Raw genomic sequence first — 24091 nt, 5'->3', positions numbered from 1 at the left:
TGCTGGCTGTTGGCAGCTCCTTGCCACAAAGAACCTCTTCCTAGGACAGCTCACCTGTGACAACAGGCTTCCCTCGGAGTTTAAGGAGAGAGCAAGAGAGGGTGTACGAGACAGAAACCACAGTCTCTTTGTAACCAGTTCTCAGAAGTGACATCCCTGTTACTTTTGCCGTATTCTGTTCTCTGGCTGTGCATCACTAGTCATTTCTTCAGCACTGAGTCACAGTCCAAACTCAAAGGCAGGAGATGACACAAGGATGCAAATGCCCAGAGGCTAGGATCACTGCAGACCGTTCTAGAGGCTGCACATCCCCAAACCAACATTCACTTACCACAAGCCAGGCACATAGATTACCTCACTTAATCTTTGTAACAACCCAAAGAGGCAGTTATGTGATTAGCCTATTTTTAAAATCAGGAAGCTGAGGCTCAAAGATGTTAAGTATGTGACTTAAGAGCTCACAAGACTGTACGTGGCTGATGAGGGATTGGAACTGTGGCTGTTTGCTTTCAGATTGTGTTCACTTAACTACTTGGAAATTATTAAGGACAAAAAATTAAATTGCAGGTATGTGAATACATTTCATGCTCTTAGTTATGTTAAAACATACATAGAAAAAGTGGAAGAAAACATGTTAAAGTGTTTTAAAAAACCATTTAAACCTTTCAATGAAGGGATTATGAGTGGCTATTTTTGTCTATTTTTTAATGTTAATATTTATTTTCCAAAATGCTTATACTGACCTTTCTTATCTAACATGGGAAAGAGCCATGAAAAAAACCAAAAGCTATCTCTGTTCTAGTGTGGTTTACATTGGTGCACTAAGGGTGTAACAGAGGGAGAGGTCCGTCGTGAATGCAGGTAATAAAGGGTGTACTGTCTGTAGTGAACTAAAAAAAAATAACCCATCAAAAGTCAGTCATTTTTTAGTATCACTCAATTCTAAACAATGTCAGTGATAAAATACTCTTTCTTCCTAGGGCATACTGCTGCCATCATCCCCTTCCCCTTCACCACTTGATTAGTCTGGGGATGTAGAAAATAAATACACACACACACATACACACACAATTATGTCAGATAGTGCTAAGTTCTACAAAAAATAAAGCAGGGTCTAAGGAGAGAGCAGATGATGAAAAGGGGAACTTTTTAGTTAGGGCAATCAATGAAGACCTCTCCCAAAGGTGACATATAAATAGAGACCTGAATAAGTTGAGGGAACATGCATTGTTTTTATAATCAGAGAAATAGAGAAAACATTGGGTGTCCCACTGTAGCCTACAATCCATAAAAATTTTACCATTCCTTCATTTCTACATTCAGTCCCTTAATCATTCAGTTAATGCATTTTTATTAAGTGCCCATTATGTGGCAAGAACTCTGCTAGGCATTGGGAATTTAAAAGTGAATAAAACAGATATGGTTTCTTCTCCCATTAGTTTTGGACTAGAAAGGGGAGCACAGTTGTTCATCAGCGGGGGACTGAGAGATATAGTTGCAAACTGAGGCAAGTATTACAAGGGAATTCTCTCTCCTAGGCTGCTGTGGTAGAGAAGAAAACATCTACGGGGGTCACTGAGCTCTGCCACAATGCTTGTTGCAACTGTAGCCACAAATGATACCTATTTGGGAAAAATTATATGATAAAAATAGAATCAGGTTAAGGAAAGACTCTTGACGAATTCCAAACATTAGTGATCCAGTATAGAGGAGGAGCTGCAACTCACTGAGGGGAGCAGAGCATGCAGAGAGGTGGCGAGAGGGGAGGAAAGCCTAGTGGACCACAGGGAAGAGAGCTTTTCCGGAACAGGAGGGACAGCAGTGTTGAATGAGTGACAGGTCCTGTGAGCTGAGGAGTGAAAACGCCCTCAGTAGTTAGTGACATGAGTGTTAGGAAACCTAGGGACAGACTGCAGATTGGAGTGGATTGACACACTAATGGAAGAAGAGGAAAGAGTGTATAAGTAACTTTTAAAAGATATTTAGCTGTGAAGGAGAAAAAATAGGTGGTAGCTGAAGAGGAAAGTGAAGTCAAAGAAGGGTTTGGGATGCATTTTATTTTTTTTAAATATGGAAGAAACTATATCTATTGACATTATAATGATAGCGATCTTGTAGAGAGAAAGGAGGATGGCTGGGGACGGGGCATTAGGAAAAACAAGGTGCCGGTGACTGAGAAGGAGGTTGACGAAGGAATCACGGAAATCTAGCAGAGACCGAGTTTGTTCTAAGGTCCCCTCAAAAGTCCTATTCCTGTGGTTCTTCTCTCTCTTTCGTGGAGGCAAAGGGAAGCTTTCAAACGTTTAAAAATGTAGTCGCTTAGAATTTGGGAGCCGTAAAATGCACACATCACACCCCAAAATATTTTCATTACTCATCTCACTTTTTAAAGCACTTGTGTAGGATTTCATTATTTTTATCCCCACGACAACCTGGTGAGGTTGTCAGGATGTACGTCGATCAATTCATATGACTTCTCTATGGCAACACAGTATCAATCATGCTATTTATAAAATATCAAGAGACCCAGATCTCTTGACTGTGGTGCCAGTGCTTTTTTTAAGCCACACTACGTCTTAGTCTCCTAAATCCAGTAGGTGTAATGATGAAGTTCATAGCTTAAAAATACAAGTTGAAGACAGTGAAAAAACACCAAAGAGAAGGTTTGGCTCTCTTACATCTTGAGACCCAGTTAAATGTTTTCTTTACATTCATCGGAAGGAAATTAATTTAAATATAATGTATAAATATGCTCATGAAGCACACATACAATGTCTTGAAGTGAATTGAAGCACAATGTAAACACCTGTCTACTCTTGGACTTTTTTCACAGGTCTGCTTTCTCAGTACAGTTCCCCTAAACTAGCTCTGGGTGACAGAAGCTTCTGGAAATCCGATTCCCTTTGGCTCTGAGTAGACCTCTGAGGTGCCTCTTGCTCAATACTATGAGCAGCACAGTTCAGACAGCCTCTGAAGTTTAATGAAATTATATATATTTTTACTAGATTGTGAGAATATTCTGGAAAAAAAAGTTCTAAGCTATATGGAGATAAGTAATAACACAAATAAAATTAAATAACATTAATGCCTACTGAGTTTCTACTGTTTTCTATTTTCAACAGGTTGAGATGATCTCATCCTAGTGTTTTTATTTCGTTTTTAATGCTTAGTCAAGAACACAGCACTAATTCTATTATCAAACCAACACCATGGCTGATCCATATGTGTAGACCAGGATTTCCTTGGAAGCACAGGTAAGCTTTTTCCAACATGTGATGAGGATGGTAGAAAATAACTGATCTTATTTCCAGCGCATCATTTTGCTCTAAGACACTTTGAGGAGTACTGTCAGTTCTTCCCCATCCTCTTCTTCAGTCATGCTGAACTGTGCCACGTTCTCTTTTAACTCCTGGCATTTGTAAATCCTGTTTGCACTCCTTGGAATGCTCTTCCTCTCTGCTTTGGCCTCCAAAGCCCATCTTGACCCTCATTCATCTGGCTAATTCCATTTCACCCCTCAGGTCTTCCTCCAGAAAGTTTCCTCTGACCACTTCTCCTCCCAGTTCCAAGGCTGCATGAAGAGTCTCAGATCGCTTCCCATAGCACTGTCTCCATTCCACCCCTCAGCCAGGAGTCAAAGCACTAGAAGCTTCTTGAGGACAAAAATTATGTCTTGGTCACTGTTCAATGTCCAGGGCCTAGAACAGTACCAGGCACATTCAGCATTTGAATCCAGGACCATCGTTGGGCCTTGGGTCGTTGTTTGCTCCATCTCACACTAATTCCATTTCCATTTAAGATGAACTAATAGTATCTGCTTTTCAAGGCCCTGTAAAAATTAGATAATGCTCATAAAGCACCAACTTACCATCATTTCATCTGAAAATTATTTTACTTAAACCAGTGGTTCTCAACCAGGAGAGGGGCCTTTTGGCTATACCTGGAGACGTTTTTGATTGTCACAACTGGGGGCTACTGGCATCTAAAGGGTGAAGGCCAGAGATGCTGTTAAATAACCCATAATGCACAGGGCAATGGCCCACAACAAAAAACGTTAATAGTGACCCAAAGTGTTAATAGTTCAGAGATTGAGGAACCCTGCTTTAAGACTATTCTGTGTCTTTTTTTTATGTGAACCCATCATTTTTTTCTTTGCCATAACTTATGAGCTCTTTATGGCATGCACTGGCCTTATTTCACATTGTACCTACACGGCTTGCTAGTTGGCAGTGGGATTTAGTGCATAAGAATAATCCTTTCAGCACTTTGAACTGAGGCTGTAGAATCAGGCATTTTTTATGGAAAAAGAAATTGTCAAACAGGAATGTTCTAAAATGATCACATACAAACTATTCTGGAAATTTATTGAAATAAACTGATGATCTGTAAGAGTTAAATTAATTCTTTTCAGTTACCTTGGATTGTGTAGGAAACAGAGAAGAAGCAGAAATAATAAGATTCAGTTTATACCTTCTTTCTATGCAGGTTGTAGGGCTGGGATTTACTTCTGAATGCTGTTACTGTGCTAAATTTTCCAAACAAGCATGAGGATAACTTCTCAAAGCACTTGAAAAATACATTTTATTTGACCTCCAGTCGTATAAGGAATTCAGCTAAACCTCATGCACCTGAGGATAGGTCACTCTGTAGTAGATATGTTTGAATCCTGCCTTAAAAAGATTTGGCTCCTAATCATCTTGCAGTGATATTATAGTTATTCTTGAATTTTTTTCTGTTCCATTCTATGAATTGTACAGAACTTCTTTCTTACAGAAGGCAGCATTCTGCCTTTGAAGGTTGGTTATTCCATTTCGGTCTCCTCCTTAAGATTCATGTGCTGTCATCTTTCTCTCCCCCCGATTCTTTTTCTTCTACAATTAAATATCTAATAAGCAAATGCCTGGTAGTTCAAACCAGGTTGAGTGTTTACCTGATGCCAAAACTATGGGTGGTTTGGTTAATTCCACCAGACCACTCTAGTATCTGAGTGTATTTATTTTAATTAGTCTAATTTAAGTGACTAGCCATACTGGTCAAAACAGCAGCTTTATTAGCCAGTGCATACTGAGGAATAAATTAAATACAAATCTTGGAATCTGGATTCTTTGTCCTATTTTCACACTTATAATTAATGGTTTTCAAATATAAATAATGGAAAGTAGGGAGAAAACTGAGATAAGGGAAAATTCAGTTATAATGGAAAGCCTATATGAGACACAGCTTCAGGGCTGGTTTGATTCAGCAGCACATTGTTGTGTACAAAGGAACTGGTTCTTTCTATCTCTCCTCTTTGCCTTTTATTATGTTAGATTTTTGTAAGACTCACTGCCTCCTTGATAGCAAAATGCTGCAGTTCCAGGCTTTTATGGGTACATCACACATAGTGGAAGAGGATATGTTTCTCTTGAAAGCTCTAAAAGAGTAAGATTTCTTTCTCAGAAATCCCAGGCAAACTCCCCTTGTGTCTCACTGGCCCTAAAATGTGTCATGTGCTCTTTTCTAAAGCAAGGTCTGATCAGGGTAATGTCAAAACTTATTGACTTAGGCCTAGATAAGGGAATCAATTTTAAGAACAAGAGGATGGTATTACCCTGATTGACTTGACAGTCAGTTTTTGCCCCTGAAAGTGGGGATATACATCTTTATCCATGTTCTATTACCATTGCCTATTTTGTGTATCTATCTAACCAACTAGAATGTGAATTCAGAAGACTGGGGCTCCTGACTTATATCTCTTCATATTTCCAGATCATCGTACATGTCGTTTTGCATCATAGGCATTCAAAATGTTTGATCATTGTGAATAAAATAGCAGTTTCCAATATAAGCTATTAGGCTTGTTCCCTTTCATCGATTCTAAGATCACTCACTTAGCACCTACATGCTACCAGGTGTGTGGCGGTCCCCTGGGAATAAACAGATAATCAATGACCCAGTCTCTGCTCTTAAGGAATGTAGAGGGTTTTTTTTCACCCTAAATATATACAATTTTTACTCATCAATTATACCTCAGTAAAACTGGAAAAATAAGGATGTGGACAATAATAATAGGATTTACATTATAATACAATTCTAAGAAGCAAGTAAATTAACACATGTAAATGAATGAACACAGTGCTGGACACACAGGGCTCAATAAATGCTAGCTATTAGGAGTGTAGAGTTTTAAAGAGAAAAAAAGGTAAGTGTATAAACAATTTCAATAAAATGCAACAGCGCCACAGCAGAGTGGAGCAGAGCTCACTGTTGAGGCACTTACCAGGCTTCTTTGGAGATGGGGAGGCATCCCAGAGGAAGTCACCGTAAATAGTGATCTGGGACACTTACGGGATTTCTCCAGGAGAAGACGGCCTGAGGGAGGTGCAGGAAGAAGAATGGTTCACTTTGGGAAAGGGTATGACAAGACCTGTTATGATGCTTATGATTTACTTTACAAAACCTCCCTGGAGCTGGTGAGATATTCTCCATGTTAGATGGGACAGCCAGTTGCCCTAATCAGGAGCACACATCTCAGGGGGTGTTCAGCTGATGAGGAAGATCATTCTGCACAAGCAGCTCCTACAAGTGTTTCAGCTTGGTTATCTCCCATCAACAACTGAGGGGCTTGTTACTTTGCATAATTAACCTTAGAAATGAGTTTTCATTGGTGAAATCAGAGGTGTGCAGGATAACATAGTGGGTGTTAGAAGCTTGCCTGGGTGAAATTAGTGGTGTTCAGGAAGTATGGATGGGCAAAAGTATGTTGGAGACATTTCCATCCTTGTAAGAACATGGTGTAGGTATGATGCAATCCACATTACCTGATCCCTTAGGGATGGTGCCTGAGGCCTGACTCATGAATGATTCTGTGTCTGACTATTATTTGAGAGGATACAAACTATAATATGAACTGGATGTTACCTGTAACATGTCACTTTCCTGCCAGTGAACCTTTTACAAACAGTATAGTGACACCAAGCAGGACGGGAAACTGGGATTTAGCTTACACAACACATAGTAAGGACTGGTTTGAACCTGTTACCTGTCACTCACCTATCTCTATCTATTGACAGTAATTGTTATTCATAATAATAATAATAAAATTCTCAAAAATATTTTTTGTGAGCCAGTTGACTTAGGACATTTTCAAGGAGCACAGGGTCAAGGAAGAACATGGCGTAATCAGATAACACTAGCCTTTTAGAATGGGGAGAACATAGTATGTATGCATGGTTAGAAGATAATGAAGATGGTGTGGCAGGGAACCCAAGGGACGGGGGAATTACCCAAGGATTCAAGGTCAAATGCTGCCGAAAAGTTTGAAAACATAAAGACTGAAATACGTGCATTAGGCTTAGCAATGTGAGGATCGCTGATGACCTGGGGGGTGGAGGGCAGTGAGGTGAGTAGAAACAATGGTTCATAGTGCCTAACTGATAATTTCTGTTTGCTATGTGTCTGGAACTTAATCTAAGTGCTTTAGCTGTATCAACCCCTTTATTAAGATAAGTATGACTGTATTCCCTAGCTGCCAGATGAGGAAGCTGGGGCACAGAGAGGCTGAGTCACTTGTCTAAGGCAGCGGAAATAGTAAGAGGTAGACACTGAATCTCAACTCCAGCTGTCTGGCTCCAGAGCTACCACAGCAGACACAGGGGATGGAGAGGCGCCCTTCAGAAAGCCTGCTTTGGTCCTGAGATCAAGAAGGAGAGTATGATAGTTGGAGATGGATGCAGGGGGGCCAAGGGATAGTGTTCCTCTAATTAGAGAAATTTGAGAATGTTTACAATCTAATGAGAAGAAACTAATACATACACAGGAAAAAAAGAGGTAGTTGAACAGAAGTTTCTCAGGAGGCAAAAGGGGATGAGATCCAGGTGAAAGGGGAAAACTTTGTAACAAGAAGGAAGAAGGAAAAGATTTGAATGGAAGAATGTGGGGAAACTGCGGGGTAGGAGTGGCAGGACACTGAGAGAATTGGGGACTGATGTAATTATTTTCATTATGAAATGTGACCAGAGTGAAAGAGGTTTAGAGTGAGACGTTTGAGGAGAATGGAGTTTTGGAAAATAATTCATGGAGAATGGAGTGGAAAGTTGGTGATGAAACTAAAAAGGATTATCTGGAGAGATGAGGGCCCAGGTGGGCTTGGAGAGCAGAAAAGGGGCAGTGGTGGGCTGTAAATTGGCTCTTTGGAAAAAAATCAAATGCCCTGATTTGTGGCATTTGCCAGTTTTGTTGGTATAAACATTCCCGACGTGGGTGATGTCAATGGTTTAGCAACTGACTTGCACGATTTCTGAATATTTAATCATTAGCTCTCAGGAAAAGAATGATCTGCTCTGGTGTATTACTACACTGCATCTATTTGATTGCGTGGTTTCCTCCCCAGCATGGTGTGGGAACAGAACGAAATTTCTTCGGTTGGTCCAAGGTCGTGGTTTGGTCCCAGTGAATGGTACAAAAGGAAAAAGGGACATGAAAGGTGAAAATATTGCTAAGTGAATGCTTGATGTGATGTGATCACAGGGAATCTAGACTGGATAAGACAGCAGAGGTGTTAAGAGACTAAATTTTCGCTGAAATTGAAAAACAAATGTACTGGGAATAATGGGTCTTAATGATGGGGTAGGGAGATTACTTGTTTAAGGAATGAAAATAACCTCTAGGTGATCAAGATCAAGTGTAAAAAAAACCCCACCAAAACCCTCAAAATCTCCTAGAGCATTTGTTTAGATTTTGGACTTTTCTCTTTTATAATTTCTTTGATAATTTCTTTTAAATTTTTTTCTGTTTTCTTTTGTATCTTTGAATCTTGCTGTCTTTAAGCTTTTTAGTTTAGATTTCTTCACATTTGTTTTGTAAATCTTTCTATTGAGTCATTTACTTCAGCTATTATATTTAAATATCTTTTATTCTCCATTTATTTTTTATAATATCTTGTTTTGTTTCAAGGATGTATTTTATTGTAAAATTTGTCTAAGAAGAGGAATCCAATTTTTTTAGTTATTTTTTTTCCCGGTATCTTCTCTTCTCTAAATTAGCTCTCTTAACTCTAGTGCCAGCTATTCTTTCATGTTGATTTTTTAAATTTATTTTACTTTTATGTATAAAAGTAAAAGTAATACATGAGTCTCTTCCTATATATCTCTGAATAGGACAAATTTCATTCAGAAAAAGAGAAACAAGAAGTAACTGAACACAGGAAATTAGAGGTTTACAAAACCATAGGAAGCACTGGTGGTGTTTTAGGTCCAGAAAGTTGTTCCTGGTCTTCAGAAAATCAGCAAGTACAGGGACCAGAGCAGTGAGTGACTCACAAGAGGATCTGTGAGCGGTGTTGGCAAACACTCACCTCCGCTGTCTGCGGAAGCCACGACTTGTTCTCTTGTGCCTTCCAGATCTTGTGCAGGTGCCTCCCACTGAGTCAGTCTAGGAAATGTACTTTCCAGGCTTCCCGCCTGTGCCTAAAGAGAAGCAGTGATGTTGCTGAGATGCTCACAGGCAGCTCCACGTAACTGCTGTTGAACTCACACTCAAATGCACAGGTGGGAATCTGGTGGGAATTTCACTTGTGGCTCTTTTCTAGCCAGGTCTCCTGCCTGACTCAAAAATATGACGGGATATATGAACAGAGCTGATGTCGTGCTGATTAGTAAAGCTTCTTCTTTCCAGTAAGTGGGCAAGGAGCTAGCTGTCAGACTCCAGATCCCCCCATAGCAGAACAAAGAGAGATTTACTCTGGAATGTCAGCATCCACGTTGGGAGCTGCAGCTTTCCCCAAACATTTTCTGTTTCTCTAGAGAAGAACTTCTAGGCTTTGGCACTGGGGTGAGGTCAGTTTTTAGTTGCTTTCCATTTTGGATAAGGATGGAGTGATGTAAGTGCTGATTCAGTTCATCTCACTCTCTTCAGCTGCACAACCACAACCCCAGCTCTCAGCAGTCCCTGCAGACTGGAGCCTGGGGCCCCATCAGAGCCTCACGGGGGGACTGACTCCTCCCGTGCTCTCCAGCCTCTCAGCAGCACAGCAGTAGAGTAGGCTGTGCACACCCTGCCCCTCAACAATTTCAGAAATCTGTTGCGATCACTCATTGTGGTTGACCCTCAATTGCATCTTTGTTTTTCATAGTTTAGGTTTATTCCTTATTGTACTTCTGAGCTTTTATATCACTGAGCCCTAGTGCAACCAGAGGGCGCATGCAAATGCCTCATCGGCCATGTAACTTAGAAAGTTTTGCCTGCTTTGGAAGGCATATTTGGGTCCTTGATATGGACCTCTAACTGATCCTTGTGACCTGATTTTCCATAACTATACAATGCATGTGCAAAATCCTGTTTCTCCAGTAGAAACTGAATTGTCTTCTCAGCTGAGATGCTCACTTTTGACTCCATTTCTTTGTAGACCTCAAAGACCCTCCTCCCCACTTTCTTCCTCTATGTAGGTGAACAGTCCATCAAGGCCAAATGAATTCTTATTTCCTTCATCAAGGTGAATCCAGCTAATTGTGGCTTTCTCCCTTTTTGAATTATAATTGAACTATTATTACATGATAAGACGTGTCTATACAAGATGATGTGGCGCTAAATATACTTTTTATTATATAATTATTCATAGGCTCTGATTAATTAACTAATGCCCTAGTTGATTTCAGAAGTTATTTAGGGCAAACCGTATATATCCTCACTACAAAATAGGTTTAATCTGCTGATATCAGTGCCTTTTTTTAGGGCATAGCCTGGTGCTGGAGATATGGTAAAATATCAATACACATATGGTCAATTTATTAATTATGTAAAATTTACCCTGTAACCAACTCCTATATCTCCTACACATACTTTCTTTTTAACTATCTTGCTCATCCTTTTGTTTTTTCTCTTTCTGAATCTTCCAGGGAATATAGCTGAAGATGACAAAGAAATCAGAAAAGATTGAAAAGAACGTGGAAACAGAATTTTAAAAGGTATTAATAATCGCTACCCAGCTAGTCCCTCCTCTTCCTTATCACTTTCATAAATTACATTTATCTTTGCTGGTGTAACAACGAGCATTAGTCTTCTCCTATGGTAGGCTGGTGCGCAGTAGTTGAATGAGCGTTCTTGTAACACTTAGGCAATTTCATAATCTGTCCTGTTAAATTAATGTAACTTTAGTGAGCTTTACAATTTGAACGTGTTCTGTGTCCTGTTTTTAATTTTTATAACAAAGAACTGTCCACTGGGAAGTAGTGAAGTGAAACTCTTTTTGTTTTGATGACAAAAAGGGAAAGAAATAGGGGTAGTATTTCAACTGTTAGACACAGTACATCTCTCTGGCCAGACACCAAAGGACATTACTGTGAGGTTTTGACAGACTTGTTACATTATTGAAGTCCATCTCTTTCCTAGGAGCACACACCATTACAACAATAATCTCTGTGGGAGAGCCCTTCTTCCTGGTTTTGGCTGGAGGCACCCTTGCATCTTTGAAACTATTATTTTATTTGTTAGTCAGAAGCTCCCTAAAGAGCCAGCAGCTTTCCCTATGGTGTTTGAGAGTTGACCTTGAGCCATTTTTATGACATATTATTTAATAATCTTTAAGGGTGTGCTTTGTTCATTTTTCTTATCTAATATTCACATTGAAACTAAAACCTAGAAATGAATGACAGGAAGGGGAAATTTAAATTTAAATGAGGGCCCAAATTTAGCTCTTTTCACTCAGTTTAAATAATTTATTTTTCGTTAGCAGAAGTGTTATTTTGTATGAATTTTCTTAAGTTTTCCCTCCCTCTTTCCAGGTGTGAATTAAAACTTTATATAAAAATTAAAGTTCAACTTGAATTAACAAACAATAATGGTAAGTCATTAATTAAAAAATTATAAATATAATTTTAAGACATATAAATTAAGTATATTTTATCCTTATATCCACCTAACATTTATCTATAACATGAATAAAAAGAAACTGTATATAATGTTCACATGTTACTATATTTTATGTACTAGGGAATTTAGAATTAGATTTGGGTGTTTTCAGAAAACTATCTAAATCCCTAATTGAAATGAACACTCCAAGCAACGTAGCTAAGGATTATCACTCCATGGTACACAGGCTGCTTATGTGATAGAAAGCATGCCAATTATTGAAATGAGTGGAAAAGGCAATGGAAAATATAGCTGCTAGGTATGCATCAACTTGATTCAGGACTCAGAGAACCAAAACCGAAGAAACAGAAGAACAGGGTGTAGGAGGACATCTGGATATTTAGTACTCTATGCAAAAACATTTAGATCCTTTATTTTCCCTTTTCTTTTGGCCTTTGTTTTAGAGAGTCCTAAAATCAATTCTTTGGAATACATAAGTGGTCCACATTCGTATTCTTTTCAAATAATCTCTTTTTTAACTTTAAATTTTAACTTTTAATGCTATAGACCAGCACTGTCCAATAGAACTTTCTGCAATAATAGAAATTTTCTATATCCACACCGCCTAATAAGGTAACCACTAGCCGCATGTGGTTATTGAACACCAGAAATGTGACTAGTGTGACTGAGGAGCTGAATTTTCATTTCTATCTACTTTTAATTCATTTAAATTTAATAGCCACATGTGGCTAACAGCCTCCATATTAGCATAGCTGTGGACTATTCAGAGTATCAATTTGCCAGTGTTTAAGAGTAGCTGAAGTGTAAGGTGTTTCTTGATTACACAAGGATAATTTTTTGAAAAAAAATATTAAGAACTTTTTGTCGTACATGCATTGAACTAATTTTAAAGTATTTTTGGTGTAGCATATATAAATATATATTGAATATACATATTCATACATACATATATATGTTTATATACATATAAACCAGAAAGAGTTTGTAAGACTTGGTTATATAGTAATATTATACAAAAACTAAAGAAGTTGCTATAAAGTTTCATGGCTAAAAAATACATGCTGTTGTCAGTGAGTACTGGTACATACATATCTAGCAAAGAAACACAACAAATTTAACTTAAAAATAAGTCCCACCATACTTGCAATACCAAAAAGCACATGTGGTACTGAATTTTCATGAATCTTGGTAACTAAAACATAAGGCACTATAAAATAAATTCAATTGAATTTCTCTGAAGGTAACCATAATTCTCGAAGACAGTTTACCAAAAAGCAGCAGTAACTATACATAAAATACTTATTTTGAAGAAAAGTCAATGTCATGCTCTGGCATTCCGAAAGGTAAATATATCATTGATTACTCTTGATATTATATACCTACTAACAGGTGAACAAGAGGAATAACTAGATGATCTAAAATGTTAATAAAATAACTCAACTTTTATCTCTGATCAGCCTTGTGAAATAAGATTCACTGTTCAGTTTTAAGAAAATGAAATGACCAATAAGCTCTGAAATTCCTGTTTTTGACGTGATGGTGCGTGGTGCTTCTCGCCATCACTAGAGATAGTGTATCCTCCCACCTTTTATCTTTGATGCTGAGCCTTCCCTTGTTAATATTTGCTCTTCAGATACATAATAATTTGGGGAGAAATAGATCTTATTCACTGGGAAATATATAAATGTATAGATTTTCACATATACCTAATGCGTCAATCAAGGTCTAAACATTACTGTAGGTTTGCATGTGTATGTGTGTGAAGGGTACATTTGGGAAAAGGAAGGTAGAAAGTGTTTAATCTGCTAGAATCATGAGTTAAATGATGCAGGTCTGAATCCAGTTACAAATGCTATTATAATGAGGAGCAAAATCCAAGACAATGTGATAAGTTGTATTTAACAATTATTAATTGAACCAAGCAGAATCTTAAGCTACATTTGGAACAGTGAGATGCTAGTTCCTGTAGCTCTGAATATATTTCTTGATTGCTGCTAAATCTATAACCATAGTTTAAAAGGATGATAAAGAATTACGTGTTTGTTCTTTCAACCATTAGTTTAAAATTTCTTTGCAAGTGTGTGCATTGAAAAGAAACACAAATCAAGTAGTCAGGAGATTGTGTTATTTTTTTTTTCACTCTTCCCCTTTATATCTCTGTGATCTACAACAAATAATGTTATTGGATCTCAGTTTCCATATCCATAAAATGAGAAAATGATATAGATGTTCTCTATGACACATTTAATTATGAAGTAATTCTCAGGGATGAAAAGGACAAAGCATTATACAAGCAGTACTATTTCCAGAAAAGGCATTTGTATTAGTTTGCTACGGCTGATCTAACAAATTACCACAAATTGGGTGGTTTAAAACCACAGAAACTTATTCTCTCATATAGTTCTAAGGCTGGGAATTGGAAATAGAGATGTAGGCAGGGCCACGCTCTCTCTGAAGGTTCTAGGGGAAGATCCTTCCTTGCCTCTCCCTAACCTCTGATGATTGATGGCAATCCTTGGTGTCCTGTGGCTTGTAAATGCATCATTCTAATCTCTGTCTCTGTCTTCTTCTCCCCTGGGTGTCAGTGTCTCTGTGTCCAAATTTCTCTCTTCTTATAAGAATATCATTCCAATCCAGTATGACCTTATCGTAACTTGATCACATCTGCAAAGACCCTATTTGTAAATAAGGTTGCCTTCACAGGTATTGGGGTTTAAGAATTGAACATATCTTTTGGGGGACACAATTCAACCCACAGGAACACCAGAAGGTACAGTCTATTTCTGTTGAAGGAGGCCTGAGTCTCAAACAAAGTAGCGATAAAATCCTGAGATCTAGACACATGGAGGGAAGAAAAATGGATGCACAATATGAATATATTTTATATCTTTCAATACAGAAGTATGCACACATACATGGACATACACTGGCATTCATTGTGAATGCTAGGAATATGAAGTAAAAACAGAAAACCCCATTTTAGTTTTTTAAAAAATCAACTCATTTCCTTGGAAAGGCATGAAGGAGGTCTCAACAGGAGAAGCCGGCTTGAAGAGCCCCAGCGCCTCCACAAGGTTATCTTTAATTTGGATTCACCACAGGCCCATGTCTGCCCTCAGCCTTGAATTCTCAGAGATTGGGATCTTATTAGTATTTCAGAATTGCTGGGACTCACGTGTGCAACCTCAGGTTAGTGCAGTTTAAGAGAAGTGAACATAGTAATTCCGCATCCCGGTTCATTTCCAGTAACATCCCTCACGGCCAGGCTGACCAGAACTCACAGCGGTTGTTTAGATAGTCTCATCCTACAGTAAGCTACGCGGCAGCCAGGCAGCGTACCTGCGTCACCTGTTCAAATGTTGAAGGACATTGGGCTTTGCTAGTCAGGTGCCTCTGTCTCCACAATAGGTAGGTATTCGTTTAAGTGGTCTAGATACTCGAGTCAACCTGAGCTATCTTTAGAAAATTTAATGATTTGGACCAAATAACCACATAGAGTACAATTTCAGAATTAGAATAAACATCTTTTTCTCAGTGCTTTCTGAAATTATGCCTGTGGGTGAGAGAGGGTAAGTTAGTTTGCTGGGGGAGGGGAGGGAAGGCCAAGTAAATTATATCAAAATCCCTGATGAGGGACCAAGACTAAGCACATACACGTTTTCCTCCCAGCTTTTGCACATCCAATTCTTTCTCTCAGTGGATGTCAGAGAGATAAGGATTCCTGAAGCAAAGTAGAAATACATATTTGCACAATCCTCATTATTCAGGGATTCGCTTTTTCTCGAATTCGCCTGCCCGCTAAAATGTATTTGTAATCCCCACATCAATACGTGTGGTGCTGTCGTAGTCTCTGCAGACACATCATTTGCAGAGCAGCAAAACACCTGAGTCCATCTGCGCATACGTTCCCAACTGAAGTGAAACAAGGCGACGCTCTGCCGTCACGTTTCTGCTCTCATACTGAACACAAGTGTCGTTTTCATGGTCTGTTTAGGGCCACATTTTCCTCATTTTTAATTGTTTTTTTTTTGGTTGGTGATCTTTCTGTTTAAAATGGCCCCCAAACATTGGGCTGAAGTGCATTCTAGTATTCCTAAGAGCAGAGCTGTGTTATCTTATAGAGAAACTCAGTGTGTTAGATAAGCTTCATTCGGGCATGAGTCATAGTGCTGTTGGCTCTGAGCTCAACATTAATAAATCAACAACGTACATTGAATAGGGTGTCTTTAAACAGAAACACACATAATACAAGGTTATGTATTGATTAGGTGACAAAAATGTGACCACAGGCTCTCAGGAGACTAACCTTGTATTTCTCTTAGAGCAGTGGTTCAGTATTCCCTAATTCAGTGTTTAAAATGACTGTATAGGACAAAACTTCCATGAGTAATGAGAATTGGTGGCATATATATGTGTGTGTGTGTGTGTGTGTATATATATATATATACATACATACAAAAAAAAAAAGTTGAGCTCCTACCTTACACCATATACAAAAATTAATTCAAAATGGATCAAAAACCTAAGTGGAAGAGCTAAAACTATAAAACTCTTGGAATAAAACTTAAGGGAAAATCTTCATGACATTGGATTTGGCAATGATTTCTGGATATGACACCAAAAGCACAGGCAACACAATGAAAACTAGATAATTGGGCTGCATCAAAAATTTAAAACTCTGCATCAAAAAACACAATCAACAGTGAAAAGACAACACATGGAATGGAGAAAATATTTGCAAGTCATATATTTGGTAGGGGTCAATATCCAGAATACATGAAAACTCCTACACTCAGCAACAAGAAATAAACAACCAAGATTTAAAAATGGGCAAAGAACTTGAATAGACATTTCTCCAAAGAAGATATACATATGGCCAATAAGCACATGAGAAGCTGCTCAACATCACTAAGGGAAACATCATATAAGGGAAAATGCAAATCAGATGACAATGAGACACCCCCTCATGCCCATTCGGATGGTTATAATTTTTTTAAAAAGCAGAAAATAGGTGGTAAGGATACAGAAAATTTGAACACTTGTGCATTGTTGGTGAGAATGTAAAATGATGCAGTCACTGTGGAAGACAGTATAGCAGTTCCTGAAAAAATTAAGAATTATCATATGATCCAGCAATTCTACTTCTTGGCATATACCTAAAGAAGTGAAAGCAGAATCTTGAAGAGACGTCTGTACACCCATGATTATATCAGCATTATATACAGTAGCCGAAGGAAGCAACCCAAATGTCCCTCAACAAATGAATAGTTAAAATGTGGCATATACAGGGGCTTCCCTGGTGGCGCAGTGGTTGAGAGTCTGCCTGCCAATGCAGGGGACATGGGTTCGAGCCCTGGTCTGGGAGGATCCCACATGCCGCGGAGCAACTAGGCCCGTGAGCCACAATTACTGAGCCTGCGCGTCTGGAGCCGGTGCTCCGCAACAAGAGAGGCCATGATAATGAGAGGCCCGCACACCGCGATGAAGAGCGGCCCACACTCGCCGCAACTAGAGAAAGCCCTCGCACAGAAACGAAAACCCAACACAGCCATAAATAAATAAATAAATTTTTAAAAAAAAGAAAAAAAAATGTGGCATATACATACAATGGACTATTATTCAGCCTTAAAAAGAAAGTTTGACACATGCTGTAACATGGATGAAGCCTGAGGACATTAGGCTAAGTGAAATATTCCATCACAAAAAGATAAATATTGCATAATTCCACTTATATAAGGCACTTAAGAGTATTCAAATTCATAGAGACAAAAAGTAGATTGGTGGTTTCTAGGGACTGAGGGGAGGGGAAAATGGGGCGTTATTGTTTAATAGGGTCAGTTTCAGTTTTGAAAGATATAAGTTCTAGAAATGGATAATGGTGATTAAGTACAATGTGAAAGTGCTTAATACTACTTAACTGTACACTCAAAAATGGTTAACATGGCAAATTTTATGTTAGGGGTATTTAGCCACAATTAAAAAAAAACAACATGGCTTACTATAGTGGAATTTAACACTATAATACATTCTTTTTTAAAATTTTTATTGGAGTATGGTCGATTTACAATGTTGTTTTACTTTTTGCTGTACAGCAAAGTGAGTCAGTTATACATATTCATATATCCACTCTTTTTTAGATTCTTTTCCCATATAGGTCATTACATAGTATTGATACATTCTTATTCTGTTATTTTAACCAATAAAACTGCCCAGTTTCAATGGCATGTAACTGATAAGAGCATGGAGTGGAAAATTTTAAAAATCTATAAAATCTAATGTTTTATATAAATGTTTTCCAGAGGAAAATAAAATTACTTTAAAGGAAAAAACTCTTAAGAAGTTTGAAAGAAATGACACATTTCCTTTTAAGAATAAATGACATTGGCTTACTTTATTCCTAACACACTGGGTTCTGAGAATAAGATCCAGTGTTTTAGGAAAGCTTAGGTGTTTGAGAAAAAAAATTTCTGCCGTAATCTGCCATTCATAGAGAATTTTAAGAAAGGTAATACACTACTTCTTTCAAAACACACACATAAAATATTCACGTACACATTAAGAGCAGCTGTGAAGTTCTTGGAGCTGAAAAGATAAAACAAGAATGTCCTAACGCTTTTTTTTCAGTTCACGCCTGTATGGCCTCAATTTGCATTTGCATCTGCAAATGGCTTGTTTTGGGAAAAAAGTTTGTATGCGCAACTGTTTATTTTGCATATTTCAATTCATATTGGGCATACATAGCAGCCAGTGCATGGTACGTGACTGTTACTCAGGAGCTGATATTTGCAAGTTTTATATGTTAAATGAATGTCCCTTTGTTCCACTGGTTACCTTTCTGCTCAGTCATGAAACTCTGGTAACAGTGAAGGGATAACCTCTGTGGATTGAGTTAAGAGTGGCGTGGGTATGGAATGCTTTCTTATCTTCAGTGATTGCAGATGAAGGGCCTCTGGGAAGACTTTTTCTCAGGTTACAGACTATGCTTTAGTAGTTCGTAGAATGATCTGAGGTGTGGGAGAAGAAAGCCAGCCAGAGCCTCTATAACTGTATTTATGCTAATGTATTACTTCACAGCTTCAATATGAGGCCCTGAAGGCACGTTTTTAGGAAAGCACAGTATAATGGAAAGAACAGGGTCTTTGATGACAGACAGCTCAGCATTTGAATTTGGCTCCTTTAAAGACTTTGTGACCTTAGCTCAGTTAATTAACCTCACTGATCTTCAGGCTCTTTAAGTTAGAAGTGACAAGACGTATACTTGGAAGATTATGGTGTAAATTAAGAGAAATGATATATGAAAATCAGATGAAGTGCTTGGCATATAGTATGTGCTCAATAAACGATAGCTGATATTGCCATTTTAATTAGATTCCTATTGAGTTTGAGAAGGATCTCTAGGGAAGGTAAGATGTTCTTTGGGAGTTCAAAAAAGACCCCTCACACTTGAGGGATGAGCGAATCACAAAGGAGACTTCAGCTCTTTACTCCCTATAGCAGTGAGCCACCAAACAGAGATTCGATTGATTTGGAGCTTTTAATTACAATCTGAGAGCTTTGGAAGCATGCCGAAACAAGATGGAAAAATTCAGAGACTACACTCTGTGACACTAGGTTCATCTCAAAGATGAAATACAAATTCCTGGAGGGCAGACCGAAGGCTGTCGGTATCATCATTATTTTTATTCACAGCTTTCCTATGTTGAGTGAAATACACCCTGTTAATTGAACAGGCTTGAGTTCCTGGGGAAGCCTCAGAATGAATTACTCATGTTTTTGCTACTAGAACTGCATGGAGATATAAACTTACAGCTTTACACGAAATCTGCTAGAGAGATTTAAAATTTATCAATCCTCTTAGCTTTGATGCTTTTAAGACCACAAAAAAAAATGGCCCGTCTCAGAGAAACTTGCATATTACAGTTCAGTTTTTAGACATGGCAGGAGCTCATTCACATGGAATTTATTTCACATTACATTTGGGGCATGCATGAGATTTAAAAGCAATGTTTTTTCTCTGAAGTACCCACTACAAAAGATATATCACACATACTCAGATTATTTAAAACTCAGCAAGGGGAATATCAACAGATTTTTCTCCAAGAATACTCTCTGATCAGCTGGGGAAATAAAATCTTTCTTATGAAAAGCAACGAATTGAAACAGTTCTGGTGCATTAAAGCCTAGGGGTACCTGTCCTGTTTGGTTGGAATTTTTGGCAGCTTCAAATATAGAGGTAGTGTTTATATAGGTGTATATGTATATGAATGTTATTTTTGCCTTTATGAATGGTTTTCTGACTTAGACACCTTCAGTGCTTTTAGGAATATTTATGAGAGAAGAAAATAACTTTTGTGATTTTTTTTTGGCTTGGGTTATTTATATATCGATCAATAATCCCTCAATTGTAAGTAAATGAAATCAAACTAATGCTATTTTTCTTAAAAAAGAAATTTATACGCTCTTCAACTGGGACATTCCAGGGATGACTAGCTTCAGATATGGTATGATCTGATTCAAAATTATCATCAAGAATGCCTTTTCTCCAGGGAATCCTTGTGCACTGTTGGTAGGAATGTAATTTGGTGCAGCCATTATGGAACACAGTATGGAGGTTCCTCAAAATATGAAAAATAGAACTACCTTATGATCCAGCAAGTCATTCCTGGGTATATATCCAAAGAAAATGAAAACAGGATACAAAAAGATATCTGCACTCCCAGGTTCATTATTCACAACAACTAAGGCAAGGAAACAACCTAAGTGTCCGTCAATGGATGAGTAGATAAAGGAGATGTGGGATATATATATTTATCTATCACACAATGGAATATTATTCAGCCATGAGAAAGAAGGAAACCCTGCTATTTGTGTCAACATAGATGTACCCTGAAGACATTATGCTAAATGAAATAAGCCAGATAAAGAAAGACAAATACTGCATGGTATCACTTATATGTGGAATCTAAAAAAGCAAAAAAAGTCAAATTCATAGAAACAGAGAGCAGAAAAGTTGTTGCCAAGGGCTGGGGTGGGCGTGGAATGGGGAAAGGTTGGTAAAAGGAGGGAGCAAACTTTCAGCTATAAGACAAGATCTTTTTTTTTAAAGGTAAATATGTGTGGTGATGAATGTGTTAATGAACTAGATGGGAGGAATCCTTTCACCATGTACACTTTAAGTATCTTACAATTTTCTGTGGTAATTAAACCTCAAAAAAGTTGAACAAATGCTTTTCCCCCTCCACTCTTAATACATATCAATACATAGACGTGTATGTATCTTACTGGTTTTGTTTCTCAGAACAGAGTCAAGAGTAGAGGGGCAAACTGCACTTTTTTTTTTTTGTATACGTTCTTATATGTACTGAGAGAGAGAGAGAGTGGAAGGAGTTGAGACATTTGTCCTATTCCCCAGGGAACATTGGCAGTATTTCCTATTTTCCAAATGCCACATTGTTTCACTCCTCCTTTCTTTGCCTATGTTCTGCCTTCTCTTTGCCTTCCCTTTTGTCTTGGTAGTTCCTATACAACCCTCAAAACTTATCTCCTCTCAGAATCCTTTGCTGATTTGCAGGTCTTAGTTTTTTCAGGTTTCGTGTTTCCACCGTACTCTGTGCATGCCCCTATTACACCTTTCTGCAAACATGAACTCTCTGATTGCCCTCCTTGAAGACTAAGTAACTCCAGGGGGCTAGGGACATGCTATCTCCAATGCCCAACAAAGGCCTAACCTTTAGTTATTATTATTTTTTTGGATGAAGGAGTGAATGGAAGTAATGTACAATAGGTCATTTACTTATTTCCACATTCTTTGAAGGAACTGAGTTACATAAAATTTATCTGAATTGATTAATACAATTAATTGATACAGATCTAGTTGGATTGTGGCTGAGAAAGTCATCACACGGGAAAATCTTCAATACTCTCTGAGTTCTAGACAGAATGAGTGGACCAACAGGTTTCTGAATCCAGTCCTCTGTCGTGATTTTTCTGCTGAGGGGCTCAGTCACAGAGAACTGTCTTGTTATAACCAATCTTGTCTTAACTTGCTCTTCGGCATGATTTTTCCTTTTGGGAGAAATAAAATGGTAATAAATGCATAAAAAATATTATCTGAAGACTGTCAATAATAAAACCTGAAAAAGTAGACTAATTGGTTCCCTTAATTCAGTTTCTGAGCTGTGAAATAGGCCTAAACCAACCATCAAATTGGCTACCAAGATAATACTTCTACCTCTAGATCTATGACACTCTAGCTCTGTAGCACTAATTCAGTGTCCTGTATTATTACTCTAACATCTTTTGATCTCTGTCTCTAGATCTGTGTCCCTAACTCAGCATCCTGTGTTATTACAAAACCCCCCAGTAGTCTGCCTTCCTCTGACCTAAACGTCCTCAAGTGTACACTCCACATTGCTTCCACGTTTGGCTTTCCATTACCCTTCACTGGAGAGATGAGAATGATTCTCAGAACATCTGAAGGGCCTTCACTTAGTCTCAGATCAAGTTAGTTGGGATTCAGACTCAGGTCTTCCCAGATAAAAATCACCTGTTATTTTAAGAATAACAGTCCTATGTTCTAACATCATAAATAGAAAAGACTCTTAATTTGCCTTCAAAATTAACAATTCTGAAAATTCATATTAAAAATTCTGATGTGATGAAGTACAAAAACATGTTGAGTGTTTAGAACATGGAGTTACTAAGCTCTGGGCAAGTCATTTAACCCTTCTGAATTTCAGTCTGTTATAAAAAGTAGAAAAAATAAAGCCTGCCTTGCTAATTTGTGAAGATTAAATGAGATAAAGTTAGTTTATTTCTTTGTTTCATTCCCTCCGGGAGTTTGGATAAATGGCACTCTGGTGCCATAAAATCCACTGTTCAGAAGTACCATCCTCCATATATTACAAATGAGAATTCCTCTTGAGTAGAACACCAGAAGTACTTTAGGGTATAAACAGCCACCAACTGGAGGGTTAAAGATTACTTTTCATATTCTCATGGGCAAATTATTGTAATCACGTGAGTATCTCCGAATGGAATGTTTTATAATGAACAAGAAGAGGATAATTGGGAGGCTGGGTTCCTGGTGGAGGGGAAACTGGTTTCTTTGGGACTAACATCTGGGTGTTTTGTGTTGGTCATGAAGGAGAGAAGAGAGAGTGAACGCGAGGGTTTCGTGGAGAAGCCTGACAGGACCAGGACGGAGCTCTGCCTGCGCTGCGTTTGTCCCGGCCTTGGGGGTGACCGGCCCCGTCAGAGCTGTGCTCGCTGCCCTTGGCCCCTCTCTGCGCGGCAGCACCTCCTGGCTGGAACGGCACTGGAAGGGCACAGGGACTGCTTTCTCTCAGTGGTGTTCTCTGTACAAACTGGTCCGGGGGCCTGCTGTCCACACTCTCGACTTCAAGTCAGTGTTCGCCTCTCTCCTCTCCTTTCCCCTGGCAGGATATTTGGTCCTGCCCAAAACATCTATAAGATACTTGGTTCATGCCAGTAGGCCGTTGATATTTATTTGGTCCTTTCCAAAATGTCCATAAGACATTTGATCCATTTGCTTGATAAATAGTGGTACCCAAAACACTCATTTCTCACATGCTATTTTAATTGTGATTGTTTTGGCTGAAGTGTTCTCATGAAGGAAGCCAGACTCAATGTGACTTTTTTTGTCCTGTTCCTAGGACATTTATTTTGTCCTGTTCCTAGGACCATAGTGGTTACACCTGGAGGAGATCTCTAGTTCAACTTCCCATTTTACAGGCAAGGAAACTCTTGACCGTGGAATGAAGTGAATGGTTCTGGACAGATCACGTCCATAGTCCAGATCTGCTGGCCTTTCCCACATGCCAGTGACCTTCCCTATATGATGCTGCTATGTTGATGGGGCTTCAAGACCAATAACTTGTCTGTCATGAAAATAGCCAGGTTGGATATGCTAAAACTTTATTTCAGTTTCCATTTGGCAAGAGTTGTGAAGATCTTAACTGAAACGGTACTATTCAACAAGGCTCCAACTCTCTCCATCCAACAAATCTGAAGCTATTTCATTAGGGCTACTACTGAACTTATTCAGGAAACCAAATCAGCAATAAAGAACCTGACTGATCGGTGGAATATGAGTTTTACTGCTGTGTGGAGACATGGTTTTATGGTCCTGTCAGGGAAAATCAGATCTAATTGGGAAATGAGTGGCTTATAATCCTCCCTGCATCATTTCTGCTGTCCATTAAGGCGCCAAGCCAGAGACTGC

General features: G+C 38.5%; 1 protein-coding gene across 4 annotated transcripts in view; it reads left to right on the top strand.

Moving 5' to 3' along the window:
• Positions 1 to 24091, top strand: part of LOC309619762 (uncharacterized protein) — a 434282-nt gene that overhangs the window by 345059 nt on the left and 65132 nt on the right. For all 4 annotated transcript variants that reach the window (XR_014239186.1, XR_014239187.1, XR_014239188.1 and 1 more), the window contains exons 5-7: positions 3123 to 3254; positions 10875 to 10943; positions 11760 to 11818. The gene's annotated coding sequence lies outside the window, so the exon portion shown is untranslated. The remainder of the gene's footprint in view (positions 1 to 3122; positions 3255 to 10874; positions 10944 to 11759; positions 11819 to 24091) is intronic.

Source organism: Balaenoptera borealis, assembly GCF_965194805.1.
Source record: "Balaenoptera borealis genome assembly, chromosome: 21".
In the NCBI taxonomy this organism is placed as follows: Eukaryota; Metazoa; Chordata; class Mammalia; order Artiodactyla; family Balaenopteridae; genus Balaenoptera; species Balaenoptera borealis.
The sequence above is the reverse complement of the archived record's forward strand: the minus strand, read 5'-3'. Positions and strand labels throughout refer to the sequence as shown.